This window comes from Moschus berezovskii, chromosome 23, assembly GCF_049115385.1.
Source record: "Moschus berezovskii isolate FMDL1 chromosome 23, NW_MosBer_1.0, whole genome shotgun sequence".
NCBI lineage: Eukaryota > Metazoa > Chordata > Mammalia > Artiodactyla > Moschidae > Moschus > Moschus berezovskii.
In genome coordinates, this window is record NC_142482.1 from 24507988 (window position 1) to 24513987 (window position 6000).

Consider the following 6000-nt stretch of genomic DNA (forward strand, 5'->3'; position numbering starts at 1 on the left):
TGTATTGGGGTATAGCTGATTAACAAAGTTGTGATAGTTTCAGGTGAACAGTGATGGGAACTCAGCCATACATATCTTGTATCCATTCTCCCCCAAACTCCCCTCCCCTCCAGGATACCACATAACACTGAGCAGAGTCTTGGCTCTTGTTATTGACAATTATTTTGCTAACTGGGCTCTCAGACATTTAAAAGGGGGCGGGGGCATCTAATTCAGAGTCAAAAGCACCTAGTTATGCCTCAGCTATCTGAAAGAAATTTTCTGCAGTTATTGTGTTTGTGTGTGTCTATAAAATTAGAAACAGTATCTTCTCAGTGACCCTGCAGAGATATAAAAGGATGAAGGAATGTTAGTACGTGCAATCACCAATAAGGACATTGTTAAGAAGCCTCAAAGGTTCGTTCAAACAATGTTATGTGCCAAGCATTATACCAAATTCTGGATGAAACAGAAATAAGAATGAGTTGAAGTTCATAGAACTGGAAAGCAGAATGGTGGTTCTGCAGGCTCTTACTTCCTTATTTTGCTCTAAACTTCCTCTGAATTCTCCATCAACCTCAATCTATCCGTTAGCCTCTATGCTGGCCCCTCTTCCTTCACCAATCCTCTAAGTCAGAGGTTCTCAAAGTGCAGTCCTGGGGAATAACAACATTAGCATCACATGATAACTTATTCAAAATGCAAATTCAAGAGCCCCTGCCAGACTTACTGAATCAGAAACTGTGGAGGTGGGACACTAAGAAATCTGTGTTTTACCAAAGCCTCCAGGTATTTCTGATGAATGCTCAAGTTTGAGAAACCATCCAAAAGTTCCACTCCATGTTCTTTCCAGTTCTCATTCTCAACTTTTCTGGGTAGGATTATCTTCTTCCACCACCTCTGCAGCTGTAACTATTACAACTACTAACAGCAACAGCTGTCATTTATTAAGCATTTACCGTCCAGGCACTGTCCTGTGTGTACATACTATCTTAATTACCACAATTCTTTAAAGTATTATTAACCCCACTTTTCAGGGGAAAAAAAAAACAGGTTTAGAAATGCTAAATAACTTGTCTAAGGTTACTCAATCTAACCAACAGAGGCATAAGAGATTTGACTTTGGGTTTTCCTAACTCCAAAGACTATATTAAGTCCTAGAATGCTACTACACGGTAGCCTTGGAGGCTGTCAGTTACATGACAATTACTTCTAAACTGTCTGATAAACTCTGGAGTAAAACTTTCAGTTAGCTAATGAACCTCTCTAAACGCCACACAGGGGCCTTAAAATTAACACGCCATCATTTCTTTCCTCCATTGTAAATCCGTTCCTACCTCCCTCCTGTGTTTTCTAATGTCCTTATAATCATCAGTGCCACTTTTGACTTCTCACTCCCTCTCGCCTCAAGCTGTCCATAACATTCAGAGATTTTAACATCTAAAATATCTTTACAAGCCATTCCCACTGTCCCTCTTCAAGATATGGGCACCTCTCACCTACATCCTAATTGGTTTCCCTGCCTCTCCACTTTAAAGTAACTCTGCACATGAACTGCCACTTAACTTTCTGATCTGATTATTCTACCTTCCACCATTCTCTTATTGCCAACACAGGATTAGTGCTGGCAGGTCTAGGCTTTTTAGAATAAAAGATTTCCTCATAATTTGGCTCCAACCATAACTTTCCTGTCTTATCACCTCTGCCTTACAAGAAGCCTACAAAAAAGAACTCAAAGTTTTCCCACTTAATTTTAATCTTTGGTAATTTTGCTTATACTCTCCCCTCTGCCTAGAATGATTGTTTTTCCTTTTCCATGTGGCAAAATACTAATTAACCTTCAGGGCTAAGTTCCATAGTCTTTAAAGTTTTCCCTGACTCTCGATTTATTTCCCCAGCCAAAGTAATCTATTCCTTCAGCATTTTATTTATTCCAAAAATAGTGAGCTCTTATCATAACATGGCATGGTTAGTGTCTGTCTCCTCTGATGAACACTTGATATCTCAGGTATACTGTGTTTTCTTCGCTGTAAGAAAACACCCAACACAAAGCCCAGCCATAGCCAGTATCCGATAAATATTTGCTGAGTTGTTAAATAATGCAACATTTGGTGTTGCAACATTACACAGGTTAGCAATTCAAGTTCATGCAACACTCAAAAGAAAGCTCACATTACAACAAAAGATAAAGAGTGAAGGTTCAATATTTAGCAGCAGCATCTGTAATTTTCTCAAAATCTTTTTGTCAATATTTTTGAGTATCCCTCAAATAGACTCCTTTCCCAGCTAACATGATTTGTATATTTTACAGGATCAGCAGGAACTACAAACCTCACAGACTGCTATAAGAGATAATCCCAAGGAAAACTGTGTCACTGAGAGTAGTTGGATAATTGCTTTGGGTACATCATTTCAGTACATTTCCAATAGAACGGCCCCAGCACATCAGGCAGATTTTAGAAATGAGGGCATGCACTGCTGACTAAATACATAAGTGTACAGTAGTGAGGCATTTATTCAAATTAGTTTTTAAATCAGAGGTATACCTGTTTTTGGCTGAACTATAATATCCTTTCATTTTAAGTAAGGGTAACACTTATTCCTGTCTAAGACTCTACTCTGAGTAACACAACTCCCACCTCTCCCAGGAAGCAGGCTCTGTTTATCCGTGGGATGCTGATAAGCCTGCCTGAGTCTTAACACTTTCCCTCCCGAACCTGCTAAACCTTCTCTCTCCAATTATCCCCTCTCATGGGACATGTAAGTTGCTGCAATATATTCCCCCAGTGACCAAATTCACACTATTTTCTCAAACATGACTTATCTCTAAAAGAAAGTTTCCACTTTTTCCAAAGATGAGATCAACCTTTCCTAAGTTTGTACTGTACTTAAAGTATGTTCTGTTCTGTTCCGTCGCTCAGTCATGTCCGACTCTATGCGACCCCGTGGACTGTAGCCTACCAGGCTTCTCCATCCATGGGATTCTCCAGGCAAGAATACTGGAGTGGGTTACCGTTTCTTTCTCCAGGGGATCTTCCCGACCCAGGGATCGAACCCGGGTCTCCCGCATTGGAGGCAGAAGCTTTAACCTCTGAGCCATAGCACCTCACATAGCACCTGTTTACAGACTGCCTCATCTGGTTTCATAATTATTTTATATAATATGCTTTACTTACCTAGCTATACGGTTTTCACTCTTAAGGGAAAAAAGCCAGGTCTTTCAATGTCATTTGTAATCCCACAATCCTCCTCCCACATATAGCATAATACTGGGCACAGGCAGCATATGTATTAACTACTTGAAGGACGCTTGCTAAGCACTGATACACGACTTATCCACAGTGTCACATATAATAAATATCTACTGTGTCTACTCTGTGGCAAGCAGTTCTGCAGGTCCTGGAGACATGGCCCTGAAGGAAACAAATGTGATCCTGTCCTAAGAGCTACTATTGTCCAGAGCACAAGAAATATTGAAGTCTCAGTACTCGAAGTGCTACAGAGCAAGGTTATCACTGGCTCCAAGATATAAGAACCTCAAGTAACAAACATTACAGATCCTCAGTTGTGAAACTGAATCACGGACTTTTCGAACTGAATGAGAAGTTACAAGGTATTGTCTTCAATTTTCTTGCACAAATCATGATTAAATTTCAGTACAGCCTACCTTTCCACTGTTTCTAGGCTTTGCCGTCATCAACAATCAGAAAAGACTGACTTCTTTCCTACCTCCAATACTTCCTCCTCAGCATGGTCACTAGGCGAGGGAGTCCAAGGCACTAAGAAAGCATTGGGCTGATGATAAGCTGCACCCAATCAGGCTTATCCGACCATCAACATTTTCCAGTCCACACGCTGAACAGAATCTGTTTTCTGCCTTACAGTAAATACCAAGCCTGTACTTCTTTTAAAGGAAATAAAAGGCTGCGCCTCCACACTTACTTGCCCCTAATAATGACAGAAGTTCAACATGGTTTAGGGAAATAAAACAGCTGATTTGAGTATTTGGAGGAAGAACTAAGGATGTCTATCCACCCCTTGGCCTCAAAATCTGTAGCAACAGCGCGATAAAATGCTGCTGCTGTTTCTAAGTTGCTTCAGTCGTGTCTGACTCTGTGTGACCCCATAGACGGCAGCCCACCAGGCTCCCCCGTCCCTGGGATTATCCAGGCAAGAACACTGGAGTGGGTTGCCATTTCCTTCTCCAATGCACGCAAGTGAAAAGTGAAAGTGAAGTCGCTCAGTCGTGTCCGACTCTTAGCGACCCCATGGACTGCAGCCTACCAGGCTCCTCCGTCCATGGGATTTTCCTGGCACTATAAAATGCTAAGCGCCGACGAAGCTTTCAGCGTGCATCAAACACGTGCAGACAACTCCTGAAGTTGGAAACACCAGGCAACAAGTTGCCCGCCCCCTCTCCACAGTGACAGATCTCCTGCCCCCGGTCGTGGGTGTGTCTGACGCGGCGCGCGGGCACTGATTCACAACTCTCCATAACAACCGGCTCCTCCTCGGAGCCCGGCCAGGGCAGGGGCGTTGAGGGGCCCCAGCAGGGCCCAACTTATCCGAACCCCAACCACTGCGCTCCCGGTTCCGCCTCGCCTTCGGTATCGCGCAGCCTCGTCTCAGGCAGGATGCGAGGCTGCTCAGGGAGTCGGACTTCTCAAGCTTCAGATTCCTCGGCCCGGGAGCCTGGCAGAGCCGCCCCGAGACCCCCCCAGACGCCCCAGACGGTTCCAGAACTAAAGTCTCCGCCGGCCCCAGCCTGTTTCCGGAGCGCCCGCGCCCAGGAACTGACCCTCGTCAGCCCCCGTCGGCGCTCCTTCCCCGCCCCCCGGAGTAGGCGGCTGAGGACCGCGGAGGGGCGCGCGTCCCCGCGCCCCGGGGCCGCGCAGCAGGTGCGGCCGGGCCCCACCTCCCCCGGGAGGCCGCGGCTACTCACCCCAACGATGTTTCTCTGCGCCCTCACAGCCCGCACGGACGCCTCTTCCGCCCGCTCCGCACCCGCCTCGTAGCCGCTGCCGTCGCCGCCGTCCTCGCCGCCGCCGCCGCCGCCGCCGCGGCGCGCGTCCGCTCTCACGCACACCGCCGTGGCCGCGCACGCGCCTCTGCGTGCTTGCGTCACGTAGCAACCGATCGGCTGCGGGCCGGTCGGTTACACCGGTTCAGGGCCGGGAGGTCGCGTCTCGCGGGTTTTGCGGCTCTCCGACACCCGCCCGACCCGCTGCCCTCCGGATCTAGGGGCTCCAGAGTGTGGCTGCCCTACGGGCTCCTGACTCCCGGGGAGTTACGTCACTTCACGTCACTGTGTGGCGTCACCGATCGCGTCACTGCAAACGGGGAGGTCCGGGTCATGATCGCCCGGGCGCCTGTAGGGGAGACGGCAGGGTCTCCAGACTGCTATCCCGTCTGGAGCGGATCCCATCGGCTACTTCTGAAAAATGCAGGAAGGCTTTTCCCGGAACCGGGACCTTTGGGGCTGAGTGCACGGTTAATGTGAAAGAATGCCTAATGACACTAGTTAAGCCCGCAGCATGGACCCGGCCTTGAATTCCTCCGACTAGTTTCTTCGTTTTATAAGTGAGGATAACAATACCTGTCTTACCTACGTTGTAGAATTGTGCGGCTAAAACAAAATAATGTATGCAAAAGTGCTTTTTAAAGTATAAAGCTCACTAGACTTTAAAGTATCTTTATTATAAGGAAGGCAGACGAGCAAGAGCAGTTAAGAGCATAGACTGGAGTCAGGGAAACCTAGTATCAAGCCTGATCAGGAATGTTGGACGGTCACTTCTGCTTGACCCTTGGGCTTACTGGAGGTCCGGGGTGTGGGGCTTTGGAGAGAGTGACTAGAAAGGACATAATTCCAGCCAAAGGAAGCTTCCTGAGTAAAGGTATGGAAGTGAAAGTAGACGAGGCGGGGAGATCAGTTATGAGGCCCTTGCTGTACCCCAGATAAGAAGTGATCAGAGCCTTAACCAAAGCTTTGACAGGGGGAATGTAAAGGAAGGGACAGATGCG

The 6000-nt window shown here is 47.0% G+C and overlaps 1 protein-coding gene across 3 annotated transcripts in view; it reads right to left on the reverse strand.

Moving 5' to 3' along the window:
- The window catches only part of BTBD9 (BTB domain containing 9), a 437363-nt gene extending 432311 nt beyond the window's left edge, over positions 1-5052 (reverse strand). For all 3 annotated transcript variants that reach the window (XM_088831208.1, XM_055407251.2, XM_088831209.1), the window contains exon 1: positions 4922-5052. The gene's annotated coding sequence lies outside the window, so the exon portion shown is untranslated. The remainder of the gene's footprint in view (positions 1-4921) is intronic.
- Positions 5053-6000: the final 948 nt, after the last annotated feature.